Here is a 23,156-nt window from a genome sequence, read left to right on the forward strand (position 1 = left end):
CTGCCACTGACATCAGAATGTACTGTGATGTGTAACATCTCCTGCCTGAGTGTATGTTATCCAGCAAGTAAAAGGACATGGCACCCTGTTCCATCTCTACAATAGGCAAATAAATGCTTACAGTGATCCTTTGCTATGTTTCCCACTGGACGCCTGCAACAACTGTAGACTCTGCATATGTAACCCACAAAGGGAATACCATGCTTTATATACATGCTGTGTATGGACAGATGCCACTAACTCCACTGAATACCTGTATCATGCTGTCATTGTAGGTGCAGGCACCACCTCAGTTCCATAGCCAGGTCTCACCACATGAGGTCAGGAATGCCACATCAGATAATAACAATCTGTCCACACAACATACCCCAGAGACCCTAAGTACACTTCCACATGTCACAGAAGATGCATGTGGGACACGTGCACAACCCAGACACTGTCCATGTTATGGAATATAGATCACATACATGGCAAGCATTGCACAGCACTGGCCATCCACAATAGTAACCCAGATGAGTGGATGGTGAATACAATACCCACATGTGTGGGCCAATCCAGGGACTACACCCTTGAGCCACACTGGAGACCATTGTCATGTGGCCTGGTGCCAAGGTATTCCCTTTGCCTAGCCTTGTACAGCCTTATTGCACAGTCAATTACTACATACCTGTGAAGCAGTGAACTCATGCATGTCAGTACTGGCAAGTGTGTGTGTGTGTGTGTGTGTGTGTGTGTGTGTGTGTGTGTGTGTGTGTGTGTGTGGAGATTAATGATTTATTGCTCAACTGTAGCACGCCTGCTGATGTCAGTCACCTCGAAATAACCCTTTGGCCATATATCAGCCTGATAAGCTCTGTGGTGCATGTGATAACTGCATAATACTGTAGTGTAGCAAACTAATTAGATGGGAGTTCTAATCCTGACCCTGCCAAATGTGATAATGTGTGTGATTCCCTGAGAGAGTGTGGTTGTGTCTTCCTTATCACCTGTTTTATTGTGGACAGTCGCATGTACTACACTTTCCTTATCCCTTCTTTATTACTGTTGCTGATATGATTCCCCTTCAAAGATACCTTTGGACAGCCTTCCAACATGTAAGCTCTGTGGAATGTGCAATAACTGCATAGCAATGTAATGGCAATACATAGTCAGTTAGGGGTTTGAAACTCAGTACTGGTAAGTGTGTGTTTGTGTGTGTGTTATCATTGTGCTGTGTGGGTGTTGGGGTGATTGTGTAATAACAGGGTCCATTGGAGTGTGGGTTTTGCCACATCATTATAGTGAGGAGCTACATGTCCCATTGTCAACATTACAAAGCCAACATTTTCCAAACATTGTAGAGATTGTTGTCGACATTCCTCAGCCATAAATGTGTACAGTCATGTGCAATTACCATGTGACAGCATGGATTAGTATACAATATAGGGAACCGTCATAATACCCAGATACCACTCTCCACCCATGGATCATACACAAACATGCTTGGCTCTTACTCTTCTACTCCCTTCCTTTCTTACTTTGTCTCTGTCTGTCTCACTCATTCCCACTCTGGTGGATGTGGAAAAGCACACCTGTTTTGCTTAGGCAGCAGCTTGTGGTTTGTAAGTGATGCTCATGATCAGCTGATGGCCTGTGCCCAAATTGCAGTCCCCCACTAGCTAATTGCATGTGGAACAGCTGCGGTATCATTCCTATAGCCATTTGCATGGAAACACACTCCTATAACTAAGCACTTCATGTGGGTGCTGGCCCTTTTCCTTCACTGTGAGCAGGACTTGAATATACATGTACATACACATATATATTTATATATGTATTTATATACATCTGTATATTGCATTATATATGGTCATATGTCGCGCTATCTGTATATATATATATATATATATATATATATATATATATATATATATATATTTATATACAGATAGATCTACATATGACCATATATATATATAATGCAATATACAGATGTATATAAATACATATATACATTTATATGTGTATGTACATGTATACATTTATCTACATATGTGTGTATATATATATATATATATATATATATATATATATATATGTATGTGTGTATACGTATATATATATATATATATATATATATATCTATATATATATATACATATTTTTATATATATATATATATATATATATATATATATAGAAAGATCTATATATGATCATATATATAATGCAATATACAGATGTATATAAATACATATATATATATCTATATATCTATATATCTATACATATATATATATATATCTATATCTATATATATATATATATATATATATATATATATATATAGCCATATCCTTATGTGTACACGAGTGTTGTACTTACCTTCCCAGATGTATCCCACCATATTTATCTGACGTGTTTATATAGATATAACAACATACTGATTCAGCAATATTTCCACTAACAAGTACTACACAATTGTAGAAGTCAAAGCAGTTGTTCACTACTATTTAGTATGTGTGCTGACAGATATATTGGAAAAAACAACAAGGGTCTATATATCTGTGATGTCTTAGTGGTTAACTGCTCTGAATATAGTGTGCAGGGTCCTGGGTTCAAAACCTGCAAGGGCTGTATATTTTGTTGCTAGGCAGAACAAGGACTGTTGGATACAGTGTGCTTAGTTTTGAGCAGATTTAAGTGAGTTTGCATGGGTTTGCATGACAGTAAGTGGTTCTAATGTACGGTTAAACATATAGGCGCTTAAACTGTTTTAGCTTCACTTAGTGCGCAAGTCTGCTTAGCATTTATATTGCAGCAATGGTGAAACCTGCTAAGCATGCATCAGCCCTGGTAACCAGTAATCACATTCCAGTCTAATAAAGTAGCAGGGTAATGACATCTTTAATAAGTGCATTTAATTCCATGTACATAACATGCGTCTATGTGCTGTCATTGCAGTTGCAAGGGGTGTGAGTCTACCGTCTGTGATACCTGAGTATATATGGCTTGTACAACACTCTTTTCCATTTGAATGTGTTTCATACATGGGTAGTTTCCCGTGTTATGTGCAGTCACACTGGCATGTAGTGTATCATTATGTTACTACTGTTAACAGTGCTTTCCAAAGTAAGAGTAGATTGCAGATTGTAGTACTGGAACCAAACACCCCTGCATGCAAAGATGGACTCTGATTCCTGACTATCGTGTTCTTGGTGTGTGAGCTGTGTGCCATTAAGTATTTGCTACTGGATACTGATTTGACATGTGGATATTAACTGTAGACTACTGTGTGTATAGGACATGTCATTGACAGCTGCTGTCATGTAGTAATGGCATACCTATCAGTGTCAGACGTCTGTCAAAACATTCATCCTAATACATAACCAGTTGGCTAGCTGATGTCTGTCTGTCCTCTGTAGAGATGTGCTGATGTCAGCTATCCATCTTGGCTGCTTACAGGCAATCTGTACTTGACTGCCACTGACATGTCTGCTCAGCTTTGTTATGAATGCCACAGCTAGGAATCCCCACCATGTATGCACCACATGCCATGGATACCTCAACTACACTACCACAGTCAACAGAACATGCTTGGGTAAAGGTCTCCAAGACAGACACTGACCATGTTATGCAATACGTGTTGCATACATGTCAACTGGAGCACCTTACTAGCCCTCTGCAAGAGGCAACCAGATGATTAGATGCTGCATTTATCTCTCACCCTGAGGATCACTCATGTGGCATCAGTTGATAGATGGCCTGCTGACAAATGGCAGGTGGCATGATACCACTGTACCCACATTCCCTACTTTCTCATCTCTCCATGGGCAATATCCTGGTATACACCTAGGAACACCTGCACCTATGGACCCCAGTACTGACAAATGTGTCAGTGTGCATTACTCAGAATAACAGTGTCTGTGTGTTTGTAAACCTGTAGTTGATAATGCCCTGAGGGCCTTCACACCCACTACACCCCCCATTGCCATAGTTAGATACGGCTGCTGCTGTAATGGACATTACATGTACCTTGTTACACTATTCACCCTATGGGCTACCTGGAGCTTGCAGTACCAGCACAACACTGTTGTACAAATGGGTAGATAAGCATGGGTTACCCTCTGAGTCCTGGTAAGTGTGTGTATGTATGCAAGCATGTATATTTGTAGGATACAGCATTCTGAGGCCACATTCTCCTAATACAATACACCTAGCCATACAGTATAAGGGATAGTGATGTTGCTAACCATAGGAGAGCCGTGACAAAGCATCACTCTATTATCCCTGTGGCATGCACAATAGATGCATGTCCCTGTAGTCACACTCTTGAGATAGACAAGGGGTTATATTGCAGTCCTGGTCAATGTGTGATTGTGGGTATGTCAGAGTATTATCATGGGTTTCAGTGAGTACAATATCCAATGTGGGGTGTGGGTGCTGGGTATACTGTCTTTACACCATGGTACCCGCAGTACATGTCCCAAGGTCCACTGTATGGGGACCACTGTCACCATCAACCATACAGGTAACTGAGTACACTATCCAGCCTAATGATGCATGCGCTGTGTACAACTTATCTGTAACAGAATGGACACACTAACAAGGTAGTTAGCGCTGATAAACCCAGGTCTCTCAGATGTGTGTATGACTGTTATTTGTTTGTCAATGTGTATATGACAGTATGTCACACTATGTATTGTTCATAAACAACCAGTACATTCCCCATTACCATACTGTACAAGGCCTGGTGATGTTCTTCACTTAATAAGTAACCTGGGACACACCTCATCCAAAAAGCTGTATGGTGTGTGCAATTAAAGCCACACACATTAGTAGCAATAAGTAGCTAGGAATGGGTTCTACTCTCAGTGTTGCCAAGTAAGAGTGTGTGTGTATGTGAAGGGATCTACTTCAGTTTGCAGAAAATACATGTGCCAGGAGGTCATCTGTCCAAGAGCTGACTGGCAAATGCTAACATTTCACAGGTATTATCTTGTGGAAATACATTTCATCAAAACTAGTAGTAGATGAGTAAATGCCCTCTTCCCCACTGTATAGCTCTACAGTGATACTGGGGTTGGTATATATAGCTGGGTATGGTTCTTGTGGACACAGCCACCATCATTGTGGTTATTATTGTGTGTATCCGCCTGCTTAGTTGGCTGTAATACTGTACAGTTTATGTTAACAGGTTAAGTAGTTGTCAATCACACTATCTGCGGTTCTAAACCACCCCACACCCTCCAAAGGGTAGGGCTGTGCCACCCACACCAGCACACCTATGTTTACCAAGCTGAGGATTGCACTACATTGGGGAAGGGGACATATACCCTTCCATTACCATCGTCAATGACATTAAACTAGCAGACTGATTATTTCCCAGTGTGATGTTGTACCTATTCTGTCTTGGTGGAATTACACAGGCTAAAAATGGGTTCCATGCAAAAGTACATACATACATCCATATGTACAGTATTCTCTGTGTATTGCATCAAACTCTGTGTGTGTTATACACAAACATGTGGTGTGTACCACCCAGTACACTTACCATTGTCCACTATAGAAGGGTTGCTGACATCAGCCCCCATGCAGTCACCTGTATACAAACCTCAGATCTATCAGGCATGTAGCACATGCAGTAACTGTTATACAGACCTGTGACTTGTGTTTTAGCTGTACCCATGATATGGCCCAGTCAAGGTGTTACCACAGTGCCATACCCCTTCCAGGAAACAACAGCAGACCAACATCATGCTGACACATAGACACCTACAACACAAACGGAATACATTATGGAGACCACAATCACTCAGTGTTAATAACAGCTATAATGCATCATGGCTGGACAGCTACACATCCTGACATGTAAGCATTAAACTTTAGTGCTGAAAACATGTTGCACAGCATTACATTGGTACACCTTAGTACAGTCACCTTGTGCATCAGAACCATATTAGCCTGTCCCTGCTTTGATGTTATGGATGACAGGGATGTGGCACAGGTATCATCATATCCACAGGGGGTGTTGTGGATTTGCCAGAGACCTAGGCCGTTTATTTGACATCATGTGTATGTGTTAGGGGGTTTCATTATTAATTGGGCTGTGCAGATGTGGTGTGTGTAGGTATGGGGTTTCCCTAGCTGTGTTGGTGATGTGTGTGTATGCATCCACACTGTTCTGCCATGTGGCTGCCCTATACAGGGGTTTGTTGGACAGCTGCAGACCCTACCTGGCAGGGTGTGCAGTTCACTTGTCTCCGGCCACCGACATGAGAACTGTGCCTGCCAGGGGTTCCACAGGTACTACCAGGTACAAGCCAAGATTTGGTACTCTCCCCTGATGATGACATATGTCCGCCGGATCCGGGTCCCTGTTGGGACTGGCCAGGGCCATGTGCACATGGCCTGCTATGTTGTGGTGTGGACAGCGCTCCCCCTGCAGTGCTGGTAATGCCACTACGGGAGCATTTCTGACTTGTTGCATGTCCACGTCGACCTCCACCTGTTGGTGTTGCTGACCTACATCCATGTGGCCATCACACTACTCCCACCATATGCACTAGAACAGACATTGTACGGTCGAGGATTCCCACCATCTCACACAACCATCTATCCAGGAACTCTGCAAAATAACGGTAGGCACCTGCAAGATCACGGATGTTGTCAATAACAGCAGAATGAGTAGCCCTTTGGAGCCTCAGACCCTGTCTGGTATAATGTTCCATACATGCCTGCGCCCCCATGATGACCTCAAACATGCATCTGGTGACACCAGCTGTGGCACTTCTGCCAGGGGCATGATGACCAGCAGCCCTCCTATGAGCACCCTTGTACATCTGCCTGTGTGGTACCTGGCTGGGCATCTGGCTATGGCTGCTGTGTCCAGACACACTTGCCATAGTCACCACACTGTCCTGTCCCATGCCACCATCCAACAACTGTCCCTCATCTGTGGCCACTGGTGATGGGGTATGTATAGGCAATGTGACTGTGCGGGGATGGGGTGGATAACAGTGGGATGCAAAATGATGCCACAGCTTCAGTCCCTGACAACCTTGCCTGTGCCTCACCACACTTTCATCATTGTCAGAGTCTGTATGGGCACTAACATCAGTTTGCCTGCAGGAGGGACCCTGACCCACCTCGCCATCTGTGAGGGGAAAACAAGAAATGCACTTTAAAACCTGGACGTCATTGCTTAACTGTACACACACACACACACACACACACACACACACACACACACACACACACACACACACACACACACACACACACTTACAGGTGAGGTTGTATATTACACACAGACCTCTCATTACCCATCTGTCAACATGCATGACATATGGCACTCAACAGCATGCACTGCAGCTATAGTCAATCCCTGTTACCAACATTGTACGTCTCTGTGATGCATGAGTTGTGTTAGTAGGTGATACCCCTACCCCTGGAACACACTGTACCCATGTACACAGTATTGTTGTGCACCTGTTCAGCACCCTGGCATGTACTGTGCACCATACCTCACAGGTATACACACCATTGCCTAATGTGTATATGTGTGTCAGTTATATTTGCTCTGCTGATCACAGCCCCCATGTGTTTGTCTGACACATACCTGGGATGATACGTGGATAGATGTCAATAGTGAATGCCTGATGTCTGATTTGCAGATCTCATCATCAGCGGTGCATGTATGAGCAATAAAATACAACTACACTGACAACCTTCAAAGCTTACTGTGGCTATGAGGAGTGTACACACCCTTATTGAAATGGCACCCTCTTCCCTGATATGCCATGGGACCACAATACTGCATATGTTAACATTACACAAACCTGATATGTGACATATGACCAGTGCAATCAAATGCAGTATGAAACATATGTGTTAGTTTGCAGATGCTGATTGAGATGCATACAATATGTGGGTGCATAAGTGTGCACACCCTTAACATGATTTTTTTGCATCAACTGGTAAGTGTATTACAGCAGTCACTATTCCTGGAAGGGGTATACTAGCATGGCCCATCTGCTCTTGCCAGTATTTGGTCCCTCTGCCCTACAAATGTCCCCCAACTCAGCAAGATTGCAAGGTCAACTCATGGGCACAGCCCTTGGAGGTCACACAGTGCCTTCACTATTGCTGTGGAGTCAGGGTTATGTCTGCCACAATTCATGACCTTGACTGTGTGCAGATACAGACATTCTTCGCGAGCTTTGGATGTCTGCTTCTCTTCACTTTTGTGTTTCAGGATGACACCACTCCCCATCCTCAGCCTTTTTGCTGATACTTGACAACTATGGGCCACACATGAGTGTCATTTTGCAGTGTCCCAAATTCAGAACACCATGTGTACCAGCCTAGTCCCTGCTAATGAATGGCAAACATACAGGTGTACACTGGCACCAGCAAGATACAGATGGGGATAGTGGGCCTGAGGTGGAGTGAGGTGTTACTTGGGCAGCATATGCATCTTAATTGATACTGTCTGTAGGTTTCGAACTTGGCCTTGGTACACCATTACACATTGCAACACATGCCTTTGAGGGACTTTTGATGTTATGCATATGCTACCTGTAGAGAGCCCTGGCTGATGTTTCCTGTGGAACAACTGTCCCATCTGATTACCCTAACCCACAAGCCACACTTATGTAGACTCCAGGTGATTGTCAACACACGTACTGCACAGCCAATACTTGCTGGACATTCCTGCAACTCTCTCAGTGTTGCAGCATGTTTCTAGACAGCTTCCATGACCAGTTTGCAACATGTGTCATCATCTGTCTTGGATGGCCATCTGTTTATTTTCTACATTAATGTTGTCCCATACTTCCTCGTCACATACATGACTGTCTGCATTGTTTGCCATGGTATATGCAATGGTGAGGTAACGCTACATGTCCTACTCCTGCATGCTACCTGTTGGGTATGGGATCCATTCCATAGTTTGTAAGATTTGTGCAAGCCACGGCTGCCTCTGTTGCAGGTGATGGGCAAATGTGATGGACATAGGTCTTAGACAGCAAACCATTTCTTGGTGTGACATTGAGGACCTGTACTTGATGGAAGGTGCATACTCATGAAGAGTGAATGCTGTCAGTACCTCAAAAGCTGCTTCCACAATATGTTATTTGAAGTGTGTGCACACATAGGCTTCCAGTGTTTGTTTAGGTATGTATTCCCCATATGTCCTGTCTTAACATAGGATTCCATATTACACATTCATTGCTCATGTTAGGAGCACATTACAGGTTTTAAGGGTTGTGGAATGTGGTATTGTGATATGCCGTTGTGTAGACCTGTAACAGTTGCCATTGTAATAGTGGTATATACACTATTGTAGCACTGTATAAGGGTGATGTTTCAGACATGTTCCTACTGTAGGCCATTTGTCCCACCATTATGTTCATCTTTGTGCACATGTTTTGCAATGACAGGTTGTTAGTTATATTGGAGGACTCTTACATACCCTTCAGATATGCCACCATAGTGACCACTGTGATGCAGTGCAGGTAACAGCAACAATAAGTGAATATGTACAGCATGCATTATGGGTAGCAGTATTAAGTGTGTGCATGGCGAATACCATGACCATAATACGGCCGGTGTATTTGCAAACCTGAACAAACAACACCATACTCACCAGCTACAGACTGCTGTCCCAGAGGTATACCAGAGGGACCTACAGAGTTATGTGAGAGATGTGATGTCAGTAGCCATACCTGTGGCATTGGTACAAGGTGGGAGCAGCATTTCAGTACAACAGTACAAACCCACAATACTACAGATTATGCACATAACTAAACTCTACAGATGCAGATGGATAAGCAACAGTGGTCTACTGATGTGCTCTGTGGCCTTACCTGTACACTCCTCGTCCATTGTGTGGGTAGCACCTACCTCCACAATGCTATCAGCTAGGTCTTTGATTTGCTGGTGGGCAGGTGCCCTGAGGCTGGCAAGGAGCTCCTTAGCATGTGTCGGGAGGCTGTATGGCATGAACCCCCCCTGTGGCTAGCTGGTCCATCCTAACTGCAGCAGCATGCTGATGGGCGTGGCGGATGAGGTCAGTGCACCGATGTCGGACCTGATCATAACTGCAGTTATGCAGGCCGACACCGTTTACCCTGTGGATGAGCTCATTCCACAGGGCAGTCTTCTCCTGCAGATCATGGGCTGTACGGCCAAAGAGTTTGTGGTGGTGCTGCACCAGGTAGTTGATTATCACATCATTTTCCTGGAGGGGGGATAAACTGGCAGCCACTTTCTAGACATGGTGCCTGAAAGACATAAAGAGGAAAAAAGGTCTGAGGACCTCATACTGCAAGGATATAATAGTTGTTAATTGACATCTCTGTCCCACCATATCTGCAACAAAACTCTGAACACACAACTCAATGGGTATGTTTACAGCAAACCTACTGTTGGGACATATATCATATTGTACGACAAATAGTGCAATGTATTTCTAATCATGTGCCATGTTGAAACACTATCATTGGTGGCCTGTTGCTAACAATGACACCTGCATTCCATTGTAAGGGCCACTATGGTTCTGTTTATGCATGTGTTCTGTTTGCTATGTGACTGCTCCAAATCTGGTGTTTTGTGTTAATGGGGATATCTATGCATGCTGTTAGAAGTAATCCTGGATTGTGTGGACTATTACTACCCACGAATGTTCTATAACTGTGACACAATAGCATGTTTGGGAAGCCTGTTCCCATCAGAACCACCTCTCCCACCTCATCTGGCCATGTTACCAGGCCACAGCACATCTGGGACCCACCCTGGGACCTCATCATCTGCTGGTCCTGCACTACCTTCAAGTGGAACCATCTCAGGGGATGGTGTTCATCCCCCCACTGGGAGCACACACAGGCAGGATCCTGTCACCTGAAGTCAGGTCCAGGGTCTGGTGCATAGGGAGCTCCACAGAGACTTGGGGGATGTGCTACACCACCTTGAGGCCCTCGGTACACAATTACAGGATCTGCATGCTCCTCCTGCTCATCCCCCAGCTCAGGCACCTTCAGGGCCATGAAGGTGCAGTTGTGACTGCCCATGGATGGGAATCCTGGTCCCACTGTTTCCATTTGGGGGCTCATGGGCTTCCACCTTCCAAACACCACTCCCCATCCAAGGTGTTTACCAACCACATGTGTCATACACCGCCCCTGTATGCTGTCCTGTCTGTCTTCCAACCCAACCTACCTCCCCAAATATACCTACTATCCTTCCCCAACATACCAGTCTCACCTTCACAAACAAGGGCAATGTGTTCCCCACATATCATGCAGCACAGTCATTCAACAGTATGTGAAATGTATTTTATATATATATATATATATATATATATATATATATACACACACACACACACACACACATATATATATATATATTTTATATATATATATATAGATATATATATATATATATATATATATATATATATATACATATGTGTGTGTGATTGTATGTATGTAGACATACACGTGTACATATATATATATATATATATATATATATATATATATATATATATACATGGAAACAGTTGATCAGCTGTGTCGACCCCTAATGGGAGCAGCCGAAGAAGAAGAAGATATATATATATATATATATATATATATATATATATATATATAGATATATATATATATATATATATATATATATATATGTGTGTGTGTGTGTGTGTGTGTGTGTGTGTGTGTGTGTGTGTGTAGACATACACATATATATATATATATATATATATATATATATATATATATAGATAGATAGATAGATATATATATATGTGTGTATATGGAGTGCTTTTTATTGAAAAGGCTATAGATTTAGAGTTGTTTGATTTTCTGACTATGCCAGCCCCCAGAATGGCATCCCTATTTGGCATTCCCAAAATCCATAAGCGGATTATTGATCCCCTTTTTAGACCCATTGTTGACGGACGTGGGTCTATTTCTTATGGTTGTGCCAAGTATGTGGATAGTATCCTAAGGCCTCTAGTTGAGAGCGAGTTCCAAATATGTAAGGACTCTTGGAGTTTTTTAACCCATCTTGCGAACATCCCTTTCAAGGAAGATTACAAAATGTTGACAGTAGATGTAAAGGAACTCTACACAGTGATTCCCCAAGATTTGGGGATTGAGTGGATTAGGGATTTTATGGCAGCAAGGAAATGTGACAATAATACCATTTATGTCGTTACCACCTTGTTAGATTTAGTGTTGAGTAACAACTTTATGTGGCTTGAGGGAGAGATCTTCTTGCAAAAATCAGGGGTGGCGATGGGATCCCCCTGTGGTGGCAGTTTTGCCAATTGCATAATGGCTCATTGGGAGACCACCTTCCTCTTTAAAATGGCAGTGTTTAAAGAAAACATAGCTTGGTACACAAGGTACCAAGATGATATGTTTATTTTGTGGAAAGGGCCGACTGAAGGTGTTCAAAAATTTATTGAATTGATTTCAGCTTCAACTAATTTTCTGGAGTTTACATTCAACCTTCAAAATGAATGTATTGATTTTCTTGACATTAGCCTGCATAAGGATGTGGGTGGAAAAAGATTTAAAAGTACCATCTATAGGAAGCCCACTTATTCCAACTGTTTCCTTCATTTTTTTAGCTGCCACCCCTACCACCAAAAGAGAGCAGTGGTTAAGGGGCAGTTAGTCAGAGCAGCCCGAATGATCTCCGATGAGGGAGATTTTACGGATGAATGTTCTAAGCTTGAACGGATGTTTCTTAAGAGAGGATACCCTCTGAGCCTAGTTTCTAGCATTTCCACTGAGGTTATTACTAAAAGGCAGATTGGCTATTTTATACCCCTTTTAGGTACAACCCAAGCTTGGGCTGAGGACGTCTCTCCTGTTCATCAGAGGGATGTTTATTATGTAACACCAAAGACTGCCACCACATAAGTTTTGTGGTTACCTACAACCTTAACCACTCTTTTATTAGACAAACTCTTTATAAGAACTGGGCCCTTATTATGGAGGACCCCTCCCTATTTAAACTGTTTGGTAATAGACCTAAGATTACCTTCAGAAGGGGGCAGAACTTGAAACAGTTGCTGCAATATTCCACTAATCCACACCCCAATACTAGTAAAGGCATGGTTAAATGCGGGAGGTGTCAACAGTGTAGGTACCTTAACACGAATCACCATCTTGAAATAAGGGAGAGGGTATATAAACCTAATGGTAGATTTTCATGTGAATCTAAGGGGGTGGTTTACTGTGCCAAGTGCCAGGCCTGTAAAGCTTTCTATATCGGGAAGACCGAAAGAAAGCTCAGGACACGCATTTATGAGCACATCTATGCTGTTAACAAAAGGGATACAAATAATGCTTTGGCTAGGCACATTGCAGATTTCCCAGACCATGCTTTTAAGTTCTCTGTGTTAAAACAAACTAATACTGACATAAGAGGAGGGCCTTGGCAGATTAATTTGGAAATTGATGAACTCAAATGGCAAATTTCTACTGCTGCTTATTTACCCCCAGATTTAAATGAAATGGTCTCTATAAAATGCTTTCTAAAGAAGTTGGCTTTAAACAGATAATAGTTTTACTGACTTCATTTGTGAGCCTTCAGTTTAGTTAAAATATTAATGTCATGGAAGATTTGTTTTTAATGGTCTAGTAAGTACATGTGTTTTTTGGATCTGTTTAACAAACAATTTTATTAAGTGTTTTTAATATTTACACATAGTACCTTTATTCTTTATAGGTTGGGTGAATTGATAGGTAGGATTCTGGGACTTAAGTGTATTTGCCAAAGGTCTTTTCCTTTGGCTTGTCAAAATCTACTGAATTGTATCTGTCACTTTAAAACCATTTAATTAGTTTTAATAATCAGTCAATTAGCATTGTATGTGTTATTTATAAGCTCTGCAAAATGGCTGTACCTTGTCTGAAGAAGGAAAAACACAGTTTGTTTCCGAAAGCGCTTACTCAATAAATTGTTTTAAGTAATCTGCTAAGCCTTTGGTGCTTTTGATTCTTAGTTTGTTTGTTTGCCTTTTGTGTAGTTTGTATATGGAGTACATTCAGATATCAGGTCCACCCTCTTTAAATCTCCTTCCTCCACGTCTGCACTGTTCTGACTTGCTACAAACAGAAGGGTGTCACATGTGGACACAACCTAACATTATGGGGGTATATATATATATATATATATATATATATATATATATATATATATATATATATATATATATATATATATATATATAGGGACAGATTGCAGGTAAGCCTATTACAAACCTATGACGTTTGTGAGTGATACATTTCATGTTAACCTGACTGTCCTGCAGGTGGTGTGGTCTGAAACTCATGTGTCTATCATAACTTCATTACTTCCACTTCCAGCTATTTGCCACACTAATATACATGTCTTGAGGTACAGAACACCTACTATGATGGCTTACATCTTGTCATTCAGTGCTGATCTGCACAGTTGACAGGTATGGCCCACTGCCCACAGGGCCAGATGCTACGTCCATAGCAGTTGTTCTGCGGGACATCATTACAAGTCTTTATGGCACATAAAAATCTTTCCACATCATCTATCCCATTATTACAGACCAAGTACTACATTCAATTGCATGCATATATGTTTCACATACCTGTTGTAGTATTGTCCAATCTTCTATGTACATTTTATGTGTCTCTTGTTGTATATACTTTTGTTTTGGTTTGGTTTGTAGTTTTAATTTTTTTTTCTCTCTCCCTCTCTCTCTCTCTGTCTCTCTCTCTCTCTTCATTACAGGGATTGAGCTGCTTTGAATAGGTTGCAGCATGGATTTTGTAGGTGATGATCATGATCAGGTGATGGCCTATGCACCAATCAGTATTCACCACTTGCTAATTGCATGCAGCCAGTTGTGTAGTACTTCCAATTACCACTGTCATGGCAACCCACTACCATAGATTACTACATCATGTGGGCGTTGTCCTTTTACCTTTCCTGTATGGAAGACATCCATCTTGTGTGTGGGTAGCAGTGTTACAGACAGCAGGTAGCAATATCTCTTACAACTGGACTTGCAGACACAGGCCAACTACATATTTGTATAAGGTTCCAGACCTACGGACAGTGTGTGTATTGTTGTTATATGCATTGAATACCGCTAGTTTTACAGGGTTTGTGTGTACATGCTAGTTTTGCATGGAATGCAGTCTGTCTGCATAGCTCTCAACTGTGGGCCTATCCACATGATGGCCAGAGGATTGACTGTTATGTTTTGTCTGTTCACCACACAGGTCTTGTATCTGATATATCAGTGGCATTCTCTCTGTTGAGTGTTATCAGTAGATGGCTACATCCATTTGTGTTTCTGACTTCATATTCCTGAGTAAGGGTATGTTGCAATCAATCCTGTAACACTAGCAACTTTCACAGTGTATAACAGCAATATTGAAACTATGGCCCTGTGTTCCAGCCTCTGTCCTCCACCTATATACCAGGTGGGTGGCCAACTGGCTCACTGATAGTACCCTCAAAGTCAAAATAGACACATCCCACTTGCGATATCAGACCTGTCACTAGTGGGATTCTCCAGGGATCTGTCGTGGGACCCCTACTGTTTGGCATCTACTTCTCAGAGGTCCAGGCAAAGACAAAAGGCCTCTGGCTGGCCAAGTTTGCAGACGACTGTAAGTTGGGTGCTATCATTGATTCCCCACATGATGTTAACATACTGCAAGAGGGTCTCACAGGAACTAATGACTGGTGCCAAAGTCATGGCCTCAAGCTAAACACAAAAAAATGTATCATCATACCATTCAGCAAAAACACAACCCCTACTGATTACCACATCAAAGGCAAACCCCTAAGCACACAACCTGCGGTGAGAGACCTGGACACTCATGTTGATAACAACCTCACATTCGACCATCATGTAGCGGCAGTGGTCAGAAAAGCCTTTTACTTAGTTTGCCTCATAATTAAAGGGATTTCATCCAGAAAAAAAGAAGTTATTACCTCTCTTTACTCCTCTCTCATTAGACCAATAATTGAGTATAACACCCCGTTTGGTATGTACCTCTCCAAACATATGCACCAATTGGAAAGGCCACTGAAATACCTCACAATGTGAATTCATGGCCTCCAACACCTGTTCTGTGTGGACAGGCTCAAATCACTATCACTCTACTCAGTATCGTACAGATTGCTCAGGGGTGATCTGTGTCTCGCCTACAAGGCAATCTCAGACTCTGCCCTACTAGAGATGCTCCATATCCATAAGTCTAACTCCTTGCACATTACCCACTTGAAAGGCCTAAATCTAATATGCGACATCAACAAAACCTGCTGGAGAGACAAGTTTGTCTCCCAAAAGCTGCCCCGTCTCTGAAATAGACTTCCCATACATGTCAAACAGAGTACCTCGCTGACCTTCTTCAAGGGCAACCTTGATGAGTGGATGGGAAACCACAAATTTGTCCCAGGGGTTCCACCTGTGTCCCTCATTGACAGGAGTGTCAGGTGCTGACTGAGGTTTATTTTGTGGATAAACTCTTGGCTAAGCTTGTAAGGGCCCCAGGGCCATTAGCCTAGTAACCTCCTATGATCCTATGATCTAGGTAAGTGATCTGGTCCAAATGGAGTGACTAACAAAAGAGCTTTTGTAACTTCCCTTTGTTTTGTTAGTCAGCTATATGTTCATCTGTTTAGTTTTCCTTACCATAGCATTTTTCTTCAATAATAATGTTCATTTAGTGGGAAAAAAAATCATGTCTACATGTTTGCTTGCTTATGACAATAGAAAGAACTCCACATTATAGGCTATTAGAGTTTGTAAAACATAAAGGTACTTCACAATTTAGCAGAACAGAGCTTGTGGGCTTGCATCACTCAGACATGGCATTATGATTTTCATGTGCTTTTATGACTATGCAGTCAATGTACTAATGAAGCACAATTAAAAGCCCATTATTGTGATATCACACAGTTATAGTAACTTTATCTGCATCACAGTGGAAATCATGCTATAATTATTAAGCTGAAAATAGTGGTCAAAGTATTTGAAAGGGATGCACAGGAAATATACCTGTGGGCCTTATGATCAAACATGCAAACCCATTCAGGTGAGTGGAAACATGCAAACCCATCCAGATGAGTGGGGCATTTCTACTGACAGACACTTCCCTAGTCCTGTCCTTTGAGGTAGCCAGCACACACTTGCCCTATTAATGAAAGGTGATAGTTTTCCTGTGGTCAGGCATTTTGGAGGAAACCAATCAGATTGTTGCACAGGAAATGCACACATGGATCTAGTTGTAGTTCTAGTCAGTTTAATGGATTATATGTAGCTTGAGGAAGCACACATCAGAGACAGATGATATTACTGTTAATGTAGCTAAAACACATTGCCTTCCTACAAGGGTAGATTCCCTGAGATTATCTTTCTGGAACATTGTTGCTTTCTGCCAAGTTTGGCACTGGAATTTCTGTAGAGAAAGGAACAATGTTTCCAAACTTATTTTCCAGTCAGATAGTAAATGTTTTTACAGATAGATATCTTCGAAAAACTTCAGAAATGTCTGTGCAGCAGAACTGCCTAAGACCTTCAATTCACATCATGGCCTGTTCATACTATTTCAATGGTGTGCTGTTTTTTTTTATTGTGTGGATATTAAACTTGTTATAGCCTACCCTCCTGCAAAACTAAATTGTTTGCACTGATACATTCAGGAAGAAGCTAAATTATACCCATGGTAGGAACCTTTGCTTTTTCTAATCTTACTTATTTGTATTCAACTGCCCTGTTATCTGTTTTGTATTTTGTGTATTTATTGCTCATGTTTTCATATTTTTCTGTACTGTATTTATTCATAGGACTCCTTATTTACTGCTTCTCTTCTCTGTATTGTTTGAAGCCATCTTTTTCCTAATTATGTCAACTTCCTACTTATAAAATTATTTTAGACACAACAGATACTCTGAAATATCCCTATTACTGCTTTTTAAATATAATTTTGCCCTAAATCAACCGATAATTCCTCTCTACACACAGGAAAAAGGGAACTGAGTTCTTCATTCTTAGTTTTGTTTATAATGACCTATATCAGCATTCATTTCATAATACACTGTCCCTTTCATATTTATAAAAGAGTTACAGGCATAACAAGAGATGTACCATGCACTTAGCCTTGAAGAACTCTGAATTTAATACCAGCCTGACAGAGAACATAGCCTGCAACTTTGACTAACTTTTATCTCTCAGTCAAATGAATGGGGAACTAGTGACAGGGAAGGCCATTCAGGTCTGTGAAATGGAACATAATTTGGCAACAAGCAGATCATGAGATCTTGAACAGAAAACATTGGAAAGGTCACACAACAGGGCACATGTGTAGATATAATGTTCACTCTTTTTAAGGGCATAATTTGTGAGTGACGGGGACTGGTTCTGTGCCATGACCTTTCCTGAGGCTGTGATGAATGATATTAAGACATTTTACCTCCTGAGCTGCCAGTCTGTTATGATGAACTCTGTTCTTTATAACAGTTTTATCAGTAGGCTAAGTAGCTGCAAAAGTCAGTAGTTTTCTGTTCTTTGCTTAGATGTTGCTCTGTTTTATATTCACTTATTTATTTGGAGGGAAATGTTGAACGTTATTCACCTTAACATTTTTTCCTGCATCTGGTATCCTGTCTATGGCCTTAATTGCTTAAGTAGTTAGCTTCTGCTAAGCTATTACTGATTCCTCATGCTGATTCTCAAAATTAATTTTGTAATAAACCAGCTATATGGTTTTGAAGGATAATAAAGTCCAGTGAAAAGTATCAGTATCCCAGCACAGTTTTGTTGCACAAAACCACAAATCTAGCAGTGGGCTTGATCCCACAACCAAGTTTAAAATGGAGGTTGCTGAAATATTTGAATATTATGCTGACAATGAGATCCTCTCTCATTCTCTTTAACAGGAAAGTTTGATTAAAGAAGCAAGCACATACATTTTATTTGCAACTAAATAATTCAGAGTTTGTATCTGTTGCCTAAATTACATAAGTCAAGGGAACAGCCACCTGCTAGGCCAGTTGTATCGGACAAGGGTTCATTAATTTACCCCTATGAGAACTTCAGGAGACTTATTTAAAGGCCCTATGTGGCTTGCTACATTGCAGACCTAGGGACTGAACTGAGTTTCTACAAGTTATCACAGTTATACAAAATTAATTACATTAGTATATGTATACCATTGATGTTTAGGCTCTAGACACCTCCATATCCCATGATGCAAGACTAAAGGCTCAACATTATTTGCTCAAACTGTCAAGTCATATAGCACATGTTTTATAATCACAGCTGATAGAACTAGTACTCAGAAAAACATGTTTCTTTGTCAGAGAACAGTGTTGTTTACAGCCTAAAGGATCTCTGATAAGGGCCGCATTTTCCCTCATATTTGAAGAGCCTTTAAGTTATCATTTTGGTTCTGGGAAAGTCTTAAGTGTCTAAGAGGGTTGACTGGCACACCCCTTTTCAGTGAAGCCCTGGAGATACAAGCTCCACAGTTACATGCAACTGAAGTATTTCGTACAGATAAACAGTAGGAGAATTCTAATAAATAATGAATGATTATTTCAGTAAATAAAATGTATGAGATGAAAAGCATTACATAGCTAGAGAGGAAAAAGAAATAATGTGTGTAAGGTGAAATTAGTACGTTAAGTGGGATGAAAAGGTCAGGAAGAAAGGCGGCTAATGATTTATTTATTTTTATTTATTTTACATTAGTTTACCACAAAAGTCCAACTTGGAACAAAGCCAGTTTACAGCACAGGTCGAGAGAGAGACTATCTTTCATATAAGAGATGACTGAAACCAAATTAAGAGAAGAATCTGGAGTATAGATAATACTGATGAAAAAGTAGAGCAGGGGAAAGTAGCCTGTAGAAATTTAAAGCTATGACATGTCAAATCATCCAAAATATTGATATTCCAAATGTCACAGCCTACTGCACATGCTCCGAGAATTAATCCAGCTGCATACAAACTAAAAAATAATGTTTTTACAGAGGGCGAGACCCTCTGCATCATCCATGTGTTGACCTGTGCCCCCTCACATCCTGATATTTATTCGAGTTCCGATATTGTGCAGTCCCCAGAGGATGGGCATATTCCCCAATACCAGGAACTGTCAGTATCATACATCTGCTGACCATCTTCTTTGTTGACAAAAGCGTTTAGAAAAAACAGAGGTTGACATTTAGGATATTCAGTATTTTGGATCTCTAAAATGTCACAGCCTTCTTAGCTATCGCTCTCTCACTTTCTATCTCTCTCTCTGTATATATATATATATATATATATATATATATATATATATATATATATATATATATATCCAGAACCTAGCTAACCAATTATGCCCTGGATGCGCATATTCTCCGGCCACTACACCCTGATCCCAACTCCCCTTTAACTTCAAGCCAGTTTGCACATCTTTGGGCCGAAAATTAAAGCCTACCAGCCTGTCGGCTGTTCTCTTCCCTGCAGAATATCTACAAAATGCTGCAGATGCCATAGCATACCCCATTACTATCCTGATCAATAGAACTATAACTGAAGTGTCCATTCCTTCCATCTGGAAGATAACCCATGTCATCCCACTCCATAAAAGGGGCAGCTCTACTGAACTTTCAAACTATAGACCCATACCTATTCTGTCACCCCTGGCTAAAATTATGAAAAAATGCATCCACAATCAATTCCTGAACTATCTTATCCATAATAATCTTCTAGCCAACACCCAGCATGGCTTTAGACCATTCCATAGTACAACCTCAGCCCTCCTCTACTTCTCTAATGTCATTAACCAACACCCTAAAGAATAATAAACTTTCCTCTGCTATCTTTCTCGATGTTTCAAAAGCCTTTGATATGGTAAACCACCAAATACTCATAAACACTTTGAAATCCATCTCCCTAGAGGACCAGGCCATCCAATGGTTTCAATCATATCTCAGTGGTCGACAACAGACTGTCCTATGGCAGAGCAAACTATCCACCCTTTTACCCATCACCCTCAGAGCACCCCAAGGCTCCATACTAGGTCCACTATTATTTTCCATTTTCATCAATGATTTGTATAAGGTCATCACAAATGCAACATGCATTCAATATGCAGACGACTCCACTTTAATATGCTCTGACAATTCACCTACAGAGTTGCAGATTCTATCCCAAAATACTTTTAACACTGTTGAAAACTGGCTCCTTAACCATCATCTCATGTTAAATCCTAATAAAACCAAACTGCTGCTTTTCTCCCCCAATCACAGGTCTGCCCCTATAACCTTTACATTAAAATACAACAACGGCACCATTATTTCCCCGGATTCTTCAACCAAACTGTTAGGAGTTATAATAGATAATAACCTTAAGTTTGATCTGCATATCAATAAAACAATTAAAACAGTTAATAAAAAGCTTGCTGACTATATAGGATCAAGCCCTTCCTCGCACCATTATCCAGAACAGTAATTGCTCGTACACATCTGCTCTCCACCCTCCTCTGTGCTTCCCCTCTATTTACAAACCTCAGCAAAACTGACCTTAATAAATTTTCTACCAGCTACAATTACATCACTAGATTTGCTACCGATGCAGCCTACAGAACTCATCACTATCATAACCTAAATCTACTCAGATGGCTTGAACTGCCTAACCTACTTCAGGTTAACCAACTAATAGTTGCACACAAGATCCTGTACCAACCAAATAATACACCCGCATTTAAAAGCCTCATCACCCCCAACAGTAACCTTAGAACACTTCATTCATCTGAAAGACTACTAGTTCAAACTCTCAAATCCAACAACACAGCCAGTAAATCTCTACTTGCTAACTGTTGGCAAAACTTGGAATTCTCTTCCTGCTAATCTTATATCTGAACTCTCTCTGCCTCAGTTCAAGAAACGTCTGATTCAGTACTTTAAAAAACAATGGCTATGTCCTTGTCTGAATCCAGACTAACTCTTACCATCACTAGTGTGCACATGGTGGATGTCTGCCTACACTTTATTGTTTCTTAACTTATAAATCCTATGATCTCCTTGGATCTACTACGAGGTTAGCCTACTAGGCATTCAGTACCCTATCATTCTAAAAAACACTGTCTAGAATTTTCCATCTGAGTAAAAATGTAATAACTTGTTTGTGTATCTGTTTTTGTGTTTGTTTACATCTGTGTAAAAATCTTTTTATTTGTGTTTTAAACTGCAAAAATGTAACAGTTTGTTAAATGTCTTTTTGGAGCTTTTCGCAAGGGGCCTCCTCTGAAAATGGAAATGTATCCAGTCAGACCAGACTATCCCGGTAAACAAATGTAAAATAAAAAAAATATATATATATATATATATATATATATATATATATATATATATATATATTCTATATATTTATATATATATATATATATATATATATATATATATATATATATATATGAGAGAGAGAGAAAGAGTATTTATTCAAAAGTTGAATTTCACTAATTTGAATTTTTGGTATAATTAAAAAACTATATCAAAATTTACGTACACTTTGAAAACTCACAGAAGAATAAAAAAAAAAATGAAGAAATAAAACGTGGCTTTGCAGGGTGGCAAGCCCCATCCCCTGCACCCTTAACCTTCTGTTACTTTAATATATTATTGCAGAGATTGCATAATTGTGGGGGGGGGGGCAAACTCCCATAACCCACTCTTTTCAGTTTTACACAGGACACCCACATCACAGCAAGTTGATAGCAGTGTAAGTAAATTTAACAAACAATTTACTTACATGACTGTTACTAAAACAAATGCATAAGGTCGAACAAGTGCATGCAATGATGTACTAAGCATTTTTGTAATGCAAGAATTACAAAGATTAGCCATGTGCTCTTGGAACATATGAATGGAACCATATCTACATCTAGCTCTGTGTGTGTGTGTGTGTGTGTGTGTGTGTGTGTGTGTGTGTGTGTGTGTGTGTGTGTGTGTGTGTGTGTATACATATATATATATATATATATATATATATATATATATATATATATATATATATATATATATATACATATATATATATATATATATATATATATATATATATATATACATATATATATATATATATATATATATATATATATATATATATA

The sequence above is a fragment of the Protopterus annectens genome, chromosome 1.part1 (genome assembly GCF_019279795.1).
Source record: "Protopterus annectens isolate FY-2018-M chromosome 1.part1, PAN1.0, whole genome shotgun sequence".
NCBI classification, from domain to species: domain Eukaryota; kingdom Metazoa; phylum Chordata; order Ceratodontiformes; family Protopteridae; genus Protopterus; species Protopterus annectens.